The 17,733-nt window shown below is 39.7% G+C and overlaps 1 protein-coding gene across 14 annotated transcripts in view; it reads right to left on the reverse strand.

The window, feature by feature from the left end:
* Window positions 1-16,628, reverse strand: part of Znf644 (zinc finger protein 644) — an 81,408-nt gene extending 64,780 nt beyond the window's left edge. The window contains exons 1-3 of one of the 14 annotated variants that reach the window (XM_029560475.1): window positions 16,328-16,601; window positions 15,430-15,486; window positions 2,430-2,547 (exon numbers count right to left, since the gene is read on the reverse strand). The gene's annotated coding sequence lies outside the window, so the exon portion shown is untranslated. Of the gene's footprint in view, window positions 1-2,429; window positions 2,548-8,406; window positions 8,506-14,889; window positions 15,487-15,608; window positions 15,975-16,029; window positions 16,132-16,327 lie in introns of those variants that run through there. The other 13 variants (XM_029560472.1, XM_029560473.1, XM_029560474.1 and 10 more) reach the window with 13 other exon arrangements.
* Between the last annotated feature and the right edge of the window lie 1,105 nt (window positions 16,629-17,733).

A 17,733-nucleotide genomic window follows, 5' to 3' on the forward strand; every position in this document is an offset into this window, starting at 1 on the left:
GCAACAATGCCAGACAGGCGATACCTTCTTTTGAGTTGTTGGCCAGGGTGGCCAAAGGGATTCCCAGATAGTAACCCAGCATAGAAATGGGAAAATGAACAGCAGACCCCAATCTTATCCAAAGAATATAGACAACTGATTACAGCTAGATGAGGAACAGCTGACCTTCCTAAAACAAAGACCTTTAGATAGGCTAATTAGAGTCACCAGAAGAGCAAATAGTGGGGAATGGCTGGGGTACCGACAACACAGCAGAGAGTAGCAGGGATATCAGAGTAGGGAGGGAGGCTATGGGAGGGTGCTACCTGGGAAGTGGGTGTAAAAATAAACTTTTAAAAAATTAAAAAATAATAATTCTCCAAAGCATAAAAATTTGGTCCTTAATAATTAGTAGATGAGAAAAACATTACCATTGAAATCTGATGACTTTATATCCATGCTCAGATGCCAAGGAGCTCAGAAAGTAACCAACTGTGACTAGTAATATTAGATACGTAGAGATTAGAGATGCATGTGCAAATATCTAAGTGTTAGTAGCATTAAAAATGAGTCTTTTCTGTATGAAACTGTATTTTAATAATGAAATGGAGATCTTTTTTAAAGTTTAAAACCTCACTTAATTTTATGTCTTATAGGGTTTAGACAGAGTATAATATTGTGTAACTGTATCAATTCAACTATATACCTAAAAATTTACAGCCAATTTTGAAAGAGATACATCTTAGCTCTGGAAATTGTTATTGAATATGTCAATGCTGTTGTAATGAAATGCTTCTTCTAATTATATGGTTATTAAATAAATATTTTTTTAATTAAAAAAAAAAGAAACTGCCAAAACTGATACAAGATGTAAGAGATCTAAATAGACTTATAACAAGTTCACCTGACATTTCTAGTAAAGTCTGTATCTAATCCAAATGTCTGAAGAATTAGCACTACCCTCCCTCCTTTACCTTTCAAAAAAATATAGCCACATACCTAAAAGTCATGAAATGAAGTTCACAAACATCCTGAAAGTTGCGCAAGTCCTCTCTATAAATATACTTAATCTAAAATCTGAAACCTAAAAATATCTCCTGAAATCCAAAATTTTTGAGCATCTGATGGCTCTACTGGTTAATCCCAAATGTTCCAAAAAACCAACACCTCTGAAATCTGCAAAAGTTCCGGTTCCAAGAATTTCTGGGATCTTGTTTTACCTAATTACATGCCATGCAGAACCATTTATTCACATGCCTCTATCTGTGCATCCTTGGATATCTGTTCATCATTCCAGGAATTCTCACCCCAGGCTTCTATGAGACCCTTCCTCTTCGTAGTCTACCCCATCATTTTTTGAGTAACTTCCTGAGCCATGGTGCATTTGAAGTCAATAGTCTAGCCACATGCTTTGCTTTTATACCTGTTTCTGCAGTTCACAAGTTGGTAGAGTGCAGAATGAAGAGCTTGAAAATAATTTTCCTTCAGGATTTTGAAAGTGTAATACTATTACTACTTTCCAATGCTGACTCATATTTTTTATAAAATATTATTTTTATTTTATGTGTATGTTATGCCTGCATATAGGTAAGTGCACTCATATTGTGCAATGACTGGAGTTGTTAGCTGCCATGTGGGTGCTGGGATTCGAACCCAGGTCTTCTGCAAGAACAGTGTTCTTAACCGCTGAGCCTTCTCTCCAGCCCCATTCATATTTTTTATGAGCATTTAGGACCGTCCCTTTATTTCTGATGTCTAAAACATCAATGTGTACTTTTCCAAACACTATGTTGAACATTCCATGAGTCTGTGTTTTCCTAGGGAATGAACTCAAGGCTCTGGGCACGCTAGGCAGGTGCTCTTGCTCTACCATTGAGAATTATTTTTACAGTTTTTGAGACATGGCCATGCTAAATTGCCCAGGTTGACCTTGACCTAGTCATAACCCAGGCAGGCAATCCTGCTTCAGCCACCCTAGCACCTGAGATTGTAGGTGTATACCGCTCCACTTGATTTCCATGAACCCTCCCTCAACGCTTCTGTTCAATCATTTATTTTCTCCACTCATTTTCTCACTGCTTTTCCTATGTTGAGCCTCCAAGTGTATTCTGATTTTATTTCCTCCTACTTTACATCCCTTATCTTGGAAATGTCTCTCAACGTTATATTAATACTCTAAATTTTCAAATCTTCTATTGTTTAATATCTTAAAACTTCCCACCCTTCTATTATTTCATAGTCTCAATTTTAGAGCTCTTCATTTTCTAAACATGATTTTTATAGGATATTCCAAAGGTATCACTTACATTTTAGTTTTCTTCCAGGGTTCCTACTTCCTTCTCTTTTAGGTTATTCTCAAATGGTTGGTGAGCCTTAATCCTTATTTAAGAGTAAGTACTTAAAAGTTGTGGGTAGGTACCACTATAATACAATCAATCTGAGTCATTTACCTGATGGATCTTCATCTGTTATCAACTGAGTTTTTGCTTTTCCTTTATCTCATCAGCTTGTTGTAAAAGGATGAATTTTCGGATCTCGTATCTGGAAATAGGATCCTGACAGCCAGAGCTGAGAGGAAAAAAGAGGCTGGCATTGATTTCTAGTTTAACATGTAGATGTCTATTCAATCCTCCCTGATTTTAGGTATGATACCCTTACCCTAACCTGTACCTAGTTATCTTCAACAGAGATCTTCCATTTCAATGTTAAGAAACTTGGATGAAGGTAAAAGATGATTTCTGGTCCCAAGAGTGTTGTTACACAAACGTACAGAAAATTCTTTCAGAAGTACCTGTAGCCACCTTTAATATCACCAATTCTAGACCAAATGTATGTCTTTTTCACTGACAGCAAAGTCAGCTTTCTCTACACAACTGTTACTACCTGCTCCCAGGATTTACTACAGTGATCAATCTTCCAGTTTTGTACGGAGATCCTCTACCTTGTATTTTTTTAATCCTTTATACAATTCTAGTGGGAAGTTGGTAATAAATGGCTATTTAATCCATGTTAAAGGGAGCGCTCATCAGTTTCCATGTTCACGTTCTCATTGTTCCAGCTGCTGATTTATTGCAATAGGCAACCTGGACAGTCAAATACAAATCTATTTTACCATGTTCTTACGAACTATTATCATTTCTAACTGCAAGCATATATTAGCTGTTAGACACTACTTCCTTAAAAACTAAACCTCCTTTAGCTCCAAAACTTGTCCCAATTCTTAATTTTTAAAAATAAGATTTAAGCCAGGCATGGTGGTGCACACCTTTAATCCCAGCACTCAGGAGAAAGAGGCAGGCGGATCTCTAGGAGTTCTAGGCCAGCCTGGTCTCAATAGTGAATCCAGGACAACTGGGGCTACAGGGAGACCCTGTCTCAAAAAGACCAAAAAAAATTTAAATTTATAAAATAATTAAAAACTGAATTCTAGGGTTGGGGGTATGGTTCTGTGGTTGAGTGCTTGCCTCTCATGCCAAGAAAATTTGTTTAATCTCCAACATACAAAACGAATTACATAATTTAATTTCATAAAATTCTAGAAAAACAGATCTTTGTGAGTTCGAGGCCAGCCTGGTCTACATAGTGAGTTCCAAGACAGCTGGGGCTACAAGGAGACCCTGTCTCAAAAATAATAATAATAATAATAATAATATAGGTTCAATTAAGGGGATCTTAAAATTCTAGTAAAGCTAAATGTATTTTAAATATATATTCAGGCAATTAAAATTAAGCATTTCTCCCCCTACTGTTGAGTATAGAGTACAGTTCAGTAGTAAAACACTTGCCTGCCATACATGAAGTCTTGGTTTCCATTGCCAACATTTAAAAAGTGTTTCCAAATATTCTTAAATTTTATATTTTTATTTTATGTGTATGAATGTTTAGTCTGCATGCATGTCATTGCACCGGTGTCATGCAATGCCTGCAGGAGTCAGAAGTCAGCTGTTAGCTGCCATGTGGGTGCTGGGAACCAAATCCAGGTTCTCTGTAAGAGCAGTCAGTGTTCTTAACTGCTGAGCCATCTCTCCAGCCCCACACTCCTAGATTTTAAAACACATTATCTATTTAGTAATAAAAGCTATCATGGTCCAGATCATTAACTTTTATTTATCTCCTGTTTGTCTATCAGTACAAGTATCCATTAGAATTTTTCTTATACCATGGCTAGCATATATTATTATAATTAAAAATTCATCATTCAATTATACTAATCTCAAATGTATTTAATTCCAAGTCCAGCCATTACAGCTAACTTCTCTTGGGTTTCTGTTCTCACATCAAACGTAGTAACAAAGAACTGCTAAATTCATTGAGTCTTCTATGGAAAAAGATAGGTGTATCTTAAGATTTATTTAACTTTTGCTGTAAACTATGTAAACTTTATCCCCAACAAAATTGCTGAATATCAGAAAATGGTAGACATTTTTCATTTTGTTTGGTTTTTAATATTTATTATTTTTATTTATTTATAAGTGTATTGCCAGCATGTATGTGAGAAAGCCCGTGTAGGGCAATGCCGGAGGTCAGAAGAGGGCTTCGGATTCCCCTAGAACTGGAGTTAAGGATGGTTCATAGCTGCCATGTGGGTGCTGGGAATTAAACCTGAGTCCTCTGCAACAGCAGTCAGTGCTCTTAACCACTGAGCCATCTCTACGGTCCCTCATTTTATATGGTATTTGGGTGTGGTCCATGTGCCTGTGTGTAGAAGCCAGAAATAGATGTCAAGTGTCTTCCTCTGTTTATCACCTTCTACCTTGTTTTTGGAAACAGGGTCTTACGGAACCTGGAGTTTGCCAATTCAGCTACACTGGCCTGTGTGGGAACTCCAGAGACATACCTGTCAATTCTTTCCACTCTTCTCTCCCAACCCCCCATCCCAGTGCTGAGGGGCTGAGGTTACAGATGAAGGAACCTGCACACAGCTTTTTAATCCTGATACTTGTGCAGCAAGTACTTACTAAGCCATCTGCCCAGCACCAATTTGTGTTTGTTTTTATCTTTTTGAGACAGGGTCTCCCTGCAGCCCCAGCTGGCCTGAAGCTGGCCTGAAACTTGCTATGTAGACCAAGCTGGTCTTGAACTCACAGAGATCCACTTGCCTCTACAGACTAAAGGCATGCATCACAAATGCCGGGCTAATTTGTTCCATTTTTATGTTAATACTGCACTATACACACTTAGAAGCCTCAGTATTTCCTGTGCTCTGTTTTAAAAATATCCATCCTTGGGGTGGAGAGATGGCTCAGCGGTTAAGAACACTGGTTGTTCTTGCAGAAGACCCTGGTTCGAATCCCAGCACCCACATGGCAGCTAACAACTGTCCGTAACTCCAGTCCCAGGGGATCTGACAGCCTCTTCTGACCTCCGTGGGCATTGCACGACACGGGTGCACTTATCTACATGCAGGCAGTACACGCATACACATAAACGAAAAATAATAAAAATTAAAAAATAAAATATCCATCCTTCCTTATGCCCTCTCCCAACCACCAAGATAATCACCTCTATTCTGACCCTTTGCACTTCAATCACATCTCCTCCAATCATGTTCTAGCTATCTTCTATTTCTTCATGCAATTCTGGCCAATGACCATCAGTAAAACCCTTTATTTTGAATTTCCAAGCAAAGCCAGATTCTTCAACTCATGTCACAATCTTAGCAATTATTATCTTTATTTAAACTAGGTCAGACTCCAAGAAAAATACTTGCATTCTAGAATTTCCAGCCCTGTGTTATTCTTTTAACACTCCTTTCTCCCTAACTGATACTCTCCCTTTCCAATCTATTCATACTACAGCTTCAAAATTTAAGCAAAAAATTACTTCTGCAAAGCAGTTTCATTAACTAATTTACTCACATCATTCACACTTTTACTTCATATCAGTGTAGTACCATAATTAATTACCCCCTCCAAGTTATTTTATACACCATCAGCACTTTGAGCAGGAACCATGTTCTATTCTCTGTGTATGAGCATTCCCTACCTGTAGCAAGCTACTAAGCTGTAACTAACCCAGCTAAAACAAATGAAAATTGGGGAATAAATCATACAAAGACGTACCTGAAAAGAAAGTCAAATTTCCAAAACTAAATTCACAGATATCAAAACACTGAACAGACTCACACATTTTCTGTAGAAGTCAGTTCTTAAAGCTAACTTTAATAGCATTTTAGCTTTTTGTGAATTTCCTAAAAACTAGCACTCTACACACATAACTATATAAAATCTTAATTTCTAGAGATAAAAGTATGAACTTTTTCAATGCCTAATCTAACCAATTTTGCTTTTGTCCTCTAACCCACCACAAGAAAGTTTAGTGGATGAAGTTTACCATATCAAGATAATTATTAAGTCTTAGAGCAACAATATATTAAACATTTATTCCAAAAGACAAAAATACTTTATATGGAGTATGGGCTCAAAAGCATTCATAATTCAAATCCTAATAAGTCTTTTCATGATTATTTCTAAAGAATATATAAGATTCATACCTCAAAAGTATAACAGAATGTAAAGCTATGTATTTTTTTTTATAATGTACTTAAGTCATCCAGATTTCAGAAAAAAAAATTGCCCCAAATCAACACTATACCATGGTAAAGTTTCGACTGCTTAACGTTAATGAGTAACAATGGTAAAAATACTGGTCCCAGTGTAAAAACAAACAAAAAACCCTAATTTAAGCACTAGAAGTAAAAATCATGATCAACAATTCCATTTCCCCATTTCTTCTTTTCTGGGGGAATAGATGTTGGGGAGGGATTGAGACACAGTCTCATGTAGGCCAGGCTGGCCCCAAACTCACTGTTAGCCAGATGACCTTCAACTCCTGATCCTCCTGTTTCTACCTCAAGTGCTAGGGTAACTGGCATGTGCCACCACACCTAGCTAGCAATTCCCTTTCAATTTTCAGTTGACAAAGTCTCCTTTACAGGCTTTAACCAATCAGACTCTTGTGCAACTGCCTGTATATACATTAACATTCTAGTTATATGCTAAAAAAAAAGTCAGAATCTTTTTACTTGCGGTATATACTTAACTGTACAATAAAGTAAAACAATTCATTGATACCTCTATAATTACATTAAGAAATGTTCAAAACCTTATTAAGCAACCTGCAAGGCCTGTGAGTTAACCTACACAATGCCTACTATTTAAAAGGCTCCAAAAGGCATCTATATAAGGAGGTAATCCATGTCCTTCCTGGCTGTGTGCCTAGAGAATACTATAAAGCAAGCAGACAGCTATATTATTTGAGGAGGCAACTGGAATCTCTGCAGTCTAAACAAATTTTCAGGTCCTAAAACTAACCTACAAAGAGTTACTAGTCATGAAAACTAAGAATCTCCTCTACAATCCTTCTCTAAACCATACTTGGGGGGTAGCTATCATTTGATTTACCTCCATCCATAATGCCAAACACTCACAAATTCCTTCTACCCTTAGAAAGGAGAACTATCTGCCATAAACAACATCAGACAGAACAGTAGCTCTTCTACAAGGGGAAACTACTAGGAGACAGCACAGAACACCTTTTTCAGCGTGAAAATGTTTATCATGATCTACATTCTAGGTTAGTTACCTATGTATATATTCTTACGTAAGAATTCAGAGTTTACTCAATAGTTTTGCACATATCCTATTCCCTGAAATGGGATCTCTTTGAGGACCCACAGGCTTTGGTATTTTTTTCCAGCATTTTTCTTACTCCATGTCAGATTCATTTTACTAAATGTCAATATTCATAAAGTGTTCATAGATTAGGTACACTCAATATATCATAACTGTTTCTATACCTCACACATCCCATCCCAAAATTCTACTCTACTAGTATTTTAATTTCCATCAATTCTTTGAGAGTATTCTTTTTTTTTGGGGGGGGGGGGTCTTTTTGAGACAGGGTCTCCCTGTAACCCCAGCTGTCCTGGAACTCACTATGTAGACCAGGCTGGCCTTGAACTCACAGAGATCCACCTGCCTCTGCCTCCCGAGTGCTGGGATTAAAGGCGTGCACCACCATGCCCAGCGAGCATATTCTTTTTAAGCACTCCCTTTCGTCAACCATCCTTTAAAGTTCAATTTCACAGGTTCACAATATCATACAAAGCTTTTTTTTTTCAAACTCAAAAATTGTGCATGTTTTTTGGTAGATGAAAGATATATACATTGTAAAATGCCTAAATTGAGCTTAAGATACGCACTTCCTCACACATTACGAGCATTTTAAATATAGTCAACAATTATCAATTATAATATTAACTACTATTATGATACTTCACAAATTATCTTTGGAAATATCCTTGAAATGAGAAGCTTAATAAATATAGGACACTGGAGAGGTGGATCAGTGGTCCACTAAGAGCACTTGCTCCACTCCCAGAGGACCCAAATTCAGTTCCCAGCATCCACATAAGGTGGCTCATACCTGCCTATATCTCCAGTTCCAGGGGATGTGACAATTGCTTCTAGGTCTCCTTGGACATCTGCACACTGATGGCAGATACACAGGCACATATATACATATCAATAAAAATACTGAAAAGAAAAAGCAGTAAATATAAAGCCACTGTTTATAAAATAATTATATTAGAAATAACTATGCCTTTAATCCCAGCACTCGGGAGGCAGAGGCAGGAGGATCTCTGTGAGTTCAAAGCCAGCCTGGTCTACACAGTGAGTTCCAGGACAGCTGGGGTTACAGGGAGACCCTGTCTCAAAAAGACCAAAAAAAAAAAAAAAAAAAAAAAAAAAAAACAACTACAAGGCAGTCCGGCATGGTGGAACAACACTTTAATCCCAGAGGCAAGTCGATTTCTAAGAGATAAAGGCCAAGCTGGTCTCCACAGCAAGTTCAGGATAGCTGGGGATACAGCGAGACCCTATCTCAAAAAGAACCCCACCCCCCGACCCCAACAAAAGAGAAAGAAGCTACAGGGGCTAGAGAGATGGCCCAGAAGCTAAGTTACAGAGGACCAGGGTTGGGTTCTCAACATTCGCATGGCAGTTAGCAATCAAGTTAAATAAAAGAATTTCAAGGGATCCAAAGTCCTCTCTGAACTTCAGATTCCTGCACTCATGTGATGCACATACACACACTCAGGAACATATACATACATAAAATTCAAATTTTTTTAATTAAAAAAATATTAAAGCTAAGGGATAAGTTTCACTATGTAACCCAAGTTAGTCTTGAACTCACTATATAACTATATTAGCCTCAAACTTGTTCTCCTGCCTCAACAAGTCCTGGAATTATAGGCATGCTGCATCATATTTGGCCTATTTTTAGCATCAATTTAATGGCTTTTGGTTATGACACTTTAGTCTGTAAAAATACAAGAAACAATGGCTTTCAGATGACTATAAATTTACTGTACCATGTACACCTTACTGATGTTTGAGTCAAATGTCCTACAACAAAGCACAGGGAGCCTAATAAACCCCGTAACAATCCTAGTCCAAAAAAAAAAAAAAAAACCCAGGAGATAAAAATTATACTACTTATTATACCAATTATACTTATCCTTGGGAAAAGGATAGCCATACAAGCAGAAGACAGGAAAAGACCTTATCTCTAGACTTAAGAGACACCTGGACTCAAACTTAGCAATCTGTAAGTACATGATCTAAATCTGAGGTGTTTTCTTATATGTAAAACAATTAGAATAACTCACAGCATTATTACAGAAACACGTAAGACATTTTAATTTTATAGTAATGTTTAATGACATCGTTAAACATTACTGTTTAATATAACGTAATGGATCATAAGTGACTTTTCAAACCCGGTTTGGTGGTGCAAACCCGTAATTCCAGCACTTGGGTAGAGGAAGTGGGAAGATCCGGAGTTCAAAAGCATCCTCAGATACATAACGAATTGTGGAGGACAGCCTGGGCTATGTGAAATCATCTCAAAAGATCATAAGTGAGTTTTCCCTTATTTTTCAAATTGCTAGAAATTTTTAATACATACCTATTTATGTAAACTTAAAATTATTTTATTAGCTTTTACAATTTTCTTTAGAAGCTGAAAGTTTTGTGTTTATGATAGGGGAAAAGAGAGAAAAATAAAGAGAAAAGATAATACTTAGCTGGGCATGGGGGCACATATCCTTAATCTGAGTACCCAGGAAACAGAGGTAGGTGGATCTCTGAGTTCAAGGCCAGCCATGAGTACACAGCAAGTTCCATGCTAACCAGGGCTACATAACAAGGCCCTGTGTCAAAAAAAGAAACACAAAAAAGACTAACACTATCCTAGAATGTGAACCTGCATATGAGCAAAGAGGAAAGCAGGATCAGGAAATGCTCTATCTGGGGAAACTAAAATACCCAGACTCAAGACTGTCCAATGAAAAGATCCCATTTCCTTATTTCCTTTCTCCTGTTTTTTCAAAGGAGGGGTTCACAGGTATACATACATCAGGGTCAGAGGTTGGCATCAGTTCTCTACCCTTTTTTTTGTTTGTTTGTTTGTTTTTGTTTTTTGAAACAGGGTCTCCCTGTAGCCCCAGCTGGCCTAGAACTCACTAGGTAGATCAGGCCGGCCTCTGCCTCCCAAGTGCTGAGATTCAACAGCTCTACCTTCATTTTTACAAGGCTGCTCACTAAACCTGAAGTGCAAATGGATTTGGCTAGGGTGGCTAGGCAATGAGCTTAAGGAATCCTCCGGTCTCTATCCGCCCAGTGTTGGGACTGGTTACAGGCATATGCCTCAGGTGACTTTTTACAATGGGTACTGGGCATCTAAGAGTCCTCATGCTTTCATGCAAGGCACTTTACCAAGTGAACCATCTCCTTAACCCCACCCTCCTCACTGTACCTAGAGTTCATATGCATATTACATTCTTATGTATGTTACATTCAAACACATATGCCATCCTCATAGACAACATTAAATGGCAGTAATGAAATTCTGCATGTTGTAAACAAAACTCATTCCCAAGTATACCATCAAGTGGATACACTGAAAATTTTAATATAGTTATGATTTTTGTTGTTTTTTGGTTTTGTTTTGTTTTTTTGAAACAGGGTCTCCCTGTAGTCCCAGCTGTCCTGGAACTCACTAGACCAGGCTGCCTCTGCCTCCCTAGTGCTGGGATTAAAGGTGTGCACCACCACGCCCGGCCCTGTTTTATAATCAAAAGATACATTTTAATATAATTTTAATAGACAGGGCCTACGAATAGAACACTAACAAAGCATACAACTCCAAATCACCACAGGTAAAAATCTTGAGTTACTATCATAAGAATAAACAATGACAATAATAATTTACTATTTTAACAGGTAACACTAACTCAGCATTGAGGGTCAGAAACCTTACTTTATGTGTGAATTCTAGACTGCCAAGATGGTATTAATGTTAAATCTACTTACCTAGTGTTCACACTACTAAATTTGAACACTGCCAGCTTTACCTTAATGGTTCCTCTTTTAAACTTTATCCCTTCATGCCTCTTTATATGCCGAGTTATAAATCCAACTATGATTTTACATGTATGCTTATATACATACTTTGTACCCAGTGAGTCAGTAGTAGCCAAGGCAATCAGTTCCAACTCTGGCAAAGGTTTTTAATCTATCTTCATAGGCCATTCACCAACAAACTGGGCATCACTCTCTTTTAGAATAAATGGTCTGAAAGTACCAATATTATCTAATGTTTAAAATGTGTATATGCACATAAAGATTGTAAACAGAACATCATGGCAAAGGATTTAAAACAGTAACCTTTAAAAAAAACATGTGGTGGTGTATGCCTTTAATCCCAGCACTCGGGAGGCAGAGGCAGGCGGATTTCTGTGAGCTCGAGGCCAGCCTAGTCTACATAGTAATCCAGAACAGCTGGGGCTACAGGCAGACCCTATCTAGAAAAGACCAAAAAAATAAATAAATAAAACAAAACATAATTGATACAATATAGGTAAGCATGCTTCTGGTTTCTTTTTTTTTGGGGGGGGGGGATCTTTTTGAGACAGGGTCTCCTTGTTGCCCCAACTGGCCTGGAATTGCCTGGCAATTCACATGCTTTGTAAACCATACTTTAATCCCAAGACTTTATTATAGGTCTTTTTCTCCCCAATTTTCTCTTTGACCCTTAACACATTTATTTACATTTCTACAATTTGTACAAGTCTTTACAGGGCTGTGATGTAGTTCAGTGGTAGAACAGTGCTTAGCATACTCTAGGTTCTGGGTTTGTCCCTCAGTATCTATCCACCTAAGGTCTTTAATAAATGGCATAGCTGCTGAAAAAAGACTTAAAACACATAAAATCTACATGTATCACCCTAACCAACTTCAATTCTACCATAATCTAGATTAACAGAATTAAATTCATACAACAAATCATTTATCTATACCTTTACCGACAAAATAACAGATCCAAGAACCTAAATGACATGGGAAGGCTATTATTGCAGACAGAGGAGGTAGATCAAAGATTAGCTGAGGGAACGCAGGAAGAAATCGCCTAAGAAAAGCCAGACTTAACCCAGTCGCCCTCCCTCAACCCCAAGATAAGCCTGCTATCATTTTCCTCTTGAAACCTCTGCTTTCTCCTCCTGGAAAGCTAGACAGTTACCTCACAGGGTTGTCTGTTTTTCTTCCCTATATTTCTCACAACTGTGAGATGGGGGGGTGAGCCAGCACAATGTGGCCTGGGTAGGCCTCAAACTCAATCTTTCAAAGGAGAGATGCAATTACAAGTATGGGCCACCAACTCACTTAATGTGAAGTGATCTATACCTTAAATTCAAAATATAAGGCCATACCAATTCCATAATCTCCTAAGAGCTCCTAATTAACTTCAAAAAGAAGCAACTACACAGATCAACTTTGGCAGATCTGAGAAAAAAAAAAAACTGTAGAGAAACTGAGACCTTAAAAGATGAGGAAATACCCTTTTCACGTGGACTGTTGTTTCCCCAACGTAAGACTGAACTGAATCTGGTGTTCTATTACCCTCCAGACCTCATGTGGTCCTTGTTTAATCAGAAGGGAAATGCTTTAATCAACCAGCAGGGTGAGCTAGTGCTAGAATCAGCTTGATTTTCAAATCCCTAAAAATTCAATGGTATAAATGGCTTGAACTACTAAAAGCAATTATTTCCTTCCAATACACAAGCACCACTTTTAGGACTACTTCAAAGTCACACCTCAATTGTTTAAGATTCTCCATGTACAAAAACATATCCATATACTAGATTAAACATGTACGACATGAAGACCTCAAGAGTAGCCAAATTACAAAATCTACCATTCACTTCCATGTTCTATTTTACAATGCCACCATTTTTTAAAAACTTTTTAAAAACGACTGCTAAAAACTTGTGTTCTATAATTTTAGCATAAAAATTCAACAAGTCAAATTTGCTACAAGCTAAGTCCTCACTGTCTGACTGAAAACAGTCCTGAGAACATACTCTTACACAAATAACATCCATTTCTCTCAGAGTCACAAGGTAAGAAGAGTCCAAATAACTACTCCTAAACAACTAACACTGTCCTTGGAACCATTTTGTAACTCGCTTTGAGTTTTTCTGTTCCCCTTCTGCTATCCATCATAGAATCTCAATTTAACCCAAACATTCCCTCCTATAACTTGAATGACAAGCTAAACCTGGAAAGCGTTTAAGGCTTGCAGGTGACGGTAATTACAAATAACCTCAAAGTAACCCTAATTATCACAAAGACTAAGTATAATTAAATCTACTCACATAGTGTTGAAAATTATGAAATAGCCTATCAACCCCATCAGAAAAATCAGTCATTCTAAAACACTTTAAATGGCCCAGAGGAGCCTTTTAACAACTTCAGCTGTTTTTATCAAGTTGACATCCAAAAGTTCAATATCCCTGTGAGATCCCACTATAGATGATTTTACTACTTGTTGCATTTCCTAAAAGACTTGTAGTTTGACCTAAAACGTCATTTTAAAAAGTAGTCTGAGTGGTATATTTATCCAAATACCATTACAATATGAAAGACCTCAGAGCCAGTTCCATCTTCAGCATCTATTTCATTTCTTAGCAAGTTCTAGCAATACTGGCAGTTACCTTTAACTTTCCAAACAGATTAGCATGCACTTTTTGGTTTTAATTTAAATTTCCGAGGCAAATCTGCTTTTGGAAAATCTCAAAAGTCATACATAAGCAGCATGATCAGAGATTACATCACATTAAATTTATTGTCATAAAGTTCTCATTAATGACGCTAATTAACAGGAATCCTCAATAACAAGCCCTTTATTTTTTAAACCATTATTAGTTGCTAATTTTCACTTTTCTCATCCCAGCACAATATGACAAAACCAGGAATGAGATAGGAGCTGAAAGACAATCTTCCATTGTACCACTGACTTCCTCATATTAAGGCAGTGGGTAAGAATAGTGGTTCTTTCAGAGATCTACAATTGAAAAACACTATGATTCAGAAATACATTTCACTGTCAACATAGCTTCTGTTTGCTAATATAAAATTGTTTTCTAGTCGAAAGAAAGCTTAAAAGGGGAGGAGGGACGGAGAGTGGGGAGGGGGTATAATAGACCTGAAAGAAACAAGAAAAATTAAGTTTTAAGTAAGGTTGCAAAGTTCAAATATCATGTTGAACACAGAAATCTAAATGAGTAAACCTAAATGTGTTCGAGTATCTTTCAATGGCTAATACAAAACATGAACTGTTCTGAAACCATCTCTCCCTGCTATTTCCAATATTATGAGTGTGGTAAAAGTGTTTAATGCTCTACAACATGCACACTACTGCATTGGTACTAATCAAGCATTCAGGCTTCACCAATTTAAATGCCCAAGCTAAATTATAACCTCATTATGAAAACTAAGTTGGTTTTCTTACCAAGCCTACCCAAAACCAATATTGCTAACATCAAGTTTCCTAGGTACTTACACATGGCACTGAAGGCAAAGAGCAGGTTTCCTTTCTTTGGGGAACTTTAGTTGTCTAATTTTTGAAATGCTTTCCTTCTTGTGGGACCAAACAACGTTAACTAAACTACTGCAGAGAGGGAATACACGATTAAGGCAAAGTTAATACAACCCCCAGATGCAGCAGTATGCTTGGCATCCATCAGGCCTGGTCAGAACGATGATGTTTGGGGATTTCTGCGGAAATTAACACGTACACAAAACAGGCCCATCATTTCAGACCCCCAGCTGTGGGTATCCCCTCGTTGAGTTTAATGATCACGCAAAATCTGAAGTCTAAATACAAAAGTTTTAGAACAACTCTATTTAAGTCAGTATCACTTAAACAGTTGAAGAAAAAACTTTTTCACTAATGTCGCTAAACCATGGATGGATCCCAACACGAGAGTCGTCTGTGGAAGTCTCGCAACAAGAAACCTTTAGCTCCACCACCTAAGTTTCCAATCACGGGGAAGGGTCTGGGACAACTCATCTTCAGGTTCTCGGGAGAAGTGGAGCACACCTGCTTTCCTCTGGCAGAGATTAAGCTCCCAGGGACACAAAGGCCAGGGAATCAGACCTGGAGAGGCAAAAAGCTTTAGCTGGACACCCACCAAGTCCCTGGCCACCCAAACACTTCGATTTATTTTATCTTTTTAGGTTGTTTTTTTTTTTTTTTCTCTCCTTTTTTTTTTCTTTTACCTCTTGCAGTTACTTCCCAGGCACCTAGCCGCACAAGATGTTGCAGACCAGTGGGGAAGAGGGGAGAGCTATGTGGTCCAGTCCCCAAGTCAGGGGAGGGGTGTGGACAGTTAGCGCCCAGCCGGCGCTCCAGGCCGGGACGCAGCAGCCTCCACACAACGCCGCGGGCTAACTGCTCTCGGCCCGCCCCGTTAGCCCAGGGCATTACAATGGCGACCGCCCGGCTCCCCCGGCCGCCTACTCGCGACCCCCTTCCCCCTACCGCTCACTGGCTGCTCCGCTGCATGTGACTAAACAAAACCCCCCAAGTCTAGAGCCCGGCTCAGCCCCTTTGTGTCCGCCACCGGATCCTCCGACGCCCAGGCGGAAAGGCCCCCCGCCCGTCCCCGAGTCCCGCCCCGCGGCGGCCGCCGCCGCTCACCTAAGGTTCCGCGGCCCCCCGCGGCCGCCACCTCCCCGACCCCGCGGCCTGGGCTCCTTGTGCAGCAGCAACTCCGCCTCCTCGGCCGCCGCCGCCATCTTAGCCTGTGCGGCAAAACGCGTCCTTTAGGATGGTTGGGAGCCAGCCTAGGGCGTAGCTCCCCGGGCCGGAGCACCGCGGGCCGGGTCCCCCCACAACTTCTTCCTCCACCCTTAGTCCCGCCGCCGCCACAGCCGGGACGCCCGAAACCCATTCGGGGCCTCCGCTAATCCGACCAAATAAAACCCCTGAAACTCACAGTTTGGTGCCGTGTGCGTCAAACCGGGGCGACGTTGGGAGCGCGCGGCGTCCCCGCGTCACACGCCGCTCTGTACGCTACTCGGCTCCACTGCCCCCCTCCGCTCCCCGCTTTTCGCCTCCGGCCCCGGTTCCCACGGCGCAGGCGCGCGGCTTTCCCGCCTCTGCCTGGCCGCGGGCCGCCCGGGGTGGCCGGCGAGGAGCTCCCGGGCAGCTGGGCCACTGGAGAGTCTGGGCCAATTAGACCAACGGGGGGCGGCAGAAACAGTGCACCAAGTGTTCTCGGGTGCCAGAAACCAAACAAGGTCACCTCCCCCAGCGGTGACCTAATCACTCCCAAGGAGGTTCCCGCCCCAAAGTAGGCACGCTCCAAATATGGTGGCGACCAAACTCTGCAAAACCCAAGCACTAGGCATGCCTCGGCCCTTTAAGGTGGAACAGGCCCATCTTTGGTTTCTGCCATCATTAGCTAACCTGAATTCTCGTTTCTTTTCCTACTGTTGAAGAACGCGAAACACTACAGTCCTAACTGTGGAGGAATGGCAAATGTTGTAGGGTGTTAGAGACCGTCGCTAGATGCCTGGGGGCCAGGCAAAGAAAGCATTAGGTGTCGTATCTCAATTACCAAGACAAGTCAACGCTAAAAGATGCCCTGGGTTTGTGCTACTTGGACTCTGAGGACACGTGCTGCTTACTGAATGTGCCTGGGTTGGCCAGATTGGAGTCACATAAGAAAACATCTGAGATGCTGCTTAACTCTTCACACAATCAATACAGTCCCCAGAGACTCCTCTAAACCTTCCCTTTTAACAAGCATTCAACCCTAGGATTGTGAGAGAAGTGGAACACTGATTAGACTTATTTTCTTTGCTTTTGAAGTGAGCCAACAAGTACCTAACCTGTTTAAGATGAACCAAATGTTCCCTAAAAATCTATTAGTCCTAGCCTATTAAATTCTTTGGTTTCTCTGAAACACTTTCTCATGAAAATCTTTTTGTTTTCGTTAGTTGAACAGCTATCGTGAACTGTGCTCCTCCAAGCCCAAGATATTATTGGCGTTCAGAGGAATACACCGTAATTGTTTTTTGTATTCATTTGGCAAGAAATAAAGTGTCTTTCGTAGGAAGGTGCCCTCAGTAGCAACACAGATTCCAAATACGAGATATTTTACCACTTAGACTGATTGCTTCACTAGCTAGTAACCTCTAACATTTGAGTGTTTACTGTGTACCAGGCATCATTCTAACTTGTTCAATTTCATTACAACCTAAGGAGTCAAAGAGATTAGATCATTTTCTCCAAGTCTCACAGCTCTTTGGTCTGTTTCAAAATGCAAACTTGCCTTCATTACACGATCAGGTAAATAATCCAAATATAAGTGTGTGTGTATTTCAGCCAGTTGAACCA

This window comes from Nannospalax galili, unplaced genomic scaffold (assembly GCF_000622305.1).
Source record: "Nannospalax galili isolate Female #2095 unplaced genomic scaffold, S.galili_v1.0 scaffold451, whole genome shotgun sequence".
Taxonomy (NCBI): Eukaryota; Metazoa; Chordata; class Mammalia; order Rodentia; family Spalacidae; genus Nannospalax; species Nannospalax galili.